The following is a 2,217-nucleotide window of genomic DNA, read 5'->3' on the forward strand; positions in this document are numbered from 1 at the left end:
AGATTGGCTCGTGGTTGCCATGGAGCCGGAGGGCATGGTTCCCATGGAGGACTTTGATGAGAAGTCGGAGGTGGTGGTAAGGTTGGCTGTATCTTATGAAACATGGGACACTGTGGAACAGTGTGACCCTAAACACGGCACCACTGGCAACGACCTAGGTATGGCCGAGGAGGGGGACGACCATTTCGGGTTGCAGTGTTGGAAGAGCCCGAGGTAGGAGCACTCGTCGGAGGGGAGAAGGAGGGCGCCCACTGTGGATGGTGAGTACGGTTGCCAAAGTTTCCCAAATTGACCAGAGAATTAGCCAGATTTGCAGAAGCTAGAAGTAGAGAAGAGTTGGAAAGATGGAGACGCAGCGAGAGTTCCTTATTGATTAATTTTTCATGCAATTCATCAAAGGAAATCGGCGTGTCATGGCCATTAATGACGTTAATAATAGGCTTGTAATCATCATCAAGGCCATCAATAATTTTCTCAATGAGGTCCTCATTGTCCATAGGCTTGCCGAGGGCCGCAAGTTCATCAGCACGAGTTTTAATAAACTGCATATAATCAGAAATCATTTGGGAGCCCTTGTTGGCTTGCTTGATTTGTTCCTTGATCTGCTTGATGTGAGCGCGAGAAGGCCGGTTGTAGGTATTGGCTAGAACATTCCAAGCTTCACGGGAGGTTTGCGATTGAGTGATAAGGGGGGTGAGAGACGATGTGAGGGTGCCAACGAGGGCACCAAAAATCAGTTTATCTTGGTGAAGCCATGTTTGGTACATTGGATTGGGAGCGGTGATATTATTTGCAGTAGTTGTAGCAAGAGGAGCAGGATGAGAGCCATTAATAAATTTTTGAAGATCGTAACCATTTAGAATTGCTTCCATCTGTATTTTCTAGGAGAAATAATTGGTGGAGGTGAGTTTTACTGAATTGTTGGTGTTGAAAATGACAAGGGGTTTGGTGGGTTCCTGTGTATTTGGGATTATGGCTTGATTATTTTCGTTGGCCATGGTTGGTGCTGGAGATTAGGATTTTGCAGTTCCTGGAGGAGAGTGCTCTGATACCATAAAAGGTTTAAAGAATGAGAAAATTATGGCATCGTTTTTTCATTGAGTAAAATCATATACATATAGCGTATAACTGAAATCATATTCTAAGTAAGTCAAATTTACACTAAGGAAACTAAATAACAATCAGAATACTACCTATATTAAGTAAGTCAAATTTACACTAAGGAAAGTAAATAAAAATCAGAATACTACCTATTCTAAGTAAGTCAAATTTACAATAAGGAAATTAAATAACAATTAAACTAAGAAATCCTAAGAATTCGAGATTATTGATTTTCTCTATCAACTTCCACTAAACCTTTGGTAACTTGTGAATTTGGAACGCATAAAAGGTACCAGTTAAGCCATACAAGTAGGAAAGTTATGTGCTTTTCTTCTTTGGCCTAAGGGGTATGCTTCATATAGGCCTGAAGAAATGGGCCATAAGCCACTTTGTGGATCGGGTGCAGGCATCTCAATGGGACTATTAGTGCACCACGCTTAGTCTTGGCCTGGGACTTGGGTGCTAATAGGGGATTTTAATGATATTCTTTATGATTCTGAAAAATTTGGTGGCCGACTTCAACAGGGATGGCAACTTAAATCATTCCGATCACTGTTGGCTCGCTGTGCTTTAGTGGACATTGGTTTTGTGGGTTTTCCTTTCACTTGGTCTAATTAACGGGATGGCCAAGCTTATATTCAGGAACGGCTTGATCGGGCGGTGGCAAAAAAGGACTGGCTTTTGGCTTTCCCTAAAGCTCAATTATCTGACCTTACAGTGTTGGAATCTGATCATGATGCTTTACTGTTGGAACTTTAACCTGTGATGCAACAACAAAAACGTCAGTTCCATTGATAAGTACACAAAATCTATTATTTCATGCACCAAAACAAGTTTTTAATTAGACTTTTATATTATTTAAATATTCTTATATACTTGTTTTGTGTTTTGTAGGTGTTAATGTATGAATGGGAAGAATGCAAGCAAAAATGGAAAACACAATATAGAAGATTATATATTTTACTGAGCAAAAGAAAACACAAGGAGTATTGTAGATGAGATGGAATTGTGTTCAAATGTCTTTCATAAGTTCCCAAGTTTGAATCCTTCCAGAGACAAGAAGCATTGTCTTTTTGGTCCTCCATCTAGTCAGCATGCCACATCATCATCTGCAAT

General features: G+C 40.4%; 1 non-coding gene across 1 annotated transcript; it reads right to left on the bottom strand.

The window, feature by feature from the left end:
• Positions 1–367: 367 nt before the first annotated feature.
• On the bottom strand, positions 368–500 carry LOC132315487 (small nucleolar RNA Z247). Its single transcript, XR_009483674.1, has one exon. It is a non-coding gene; the product is annotated as a small nucleolar RNA Z247 (small nucleolar RNA).
• Between the last annotated feature and the right edge of the window lie 1,717 nt (positions 501–2,217).

Source organism: Cornus florida, unplaced genomic scaffold (genome assembly GCF_030987335.1).
Source record: "Cornus florida cultivar Cherokee Brave unplaced genomic scaffold, ASM3098733v1 CherokeeBrave_3.0.0_Hap2_Chr06, whole genome shotgun sequence".
NCBI lineage: Eukaryota > Viridiplantae > Streptophyta > Magnoliopsida > Cornales > Cornaceae > Cornus > Cornus florida.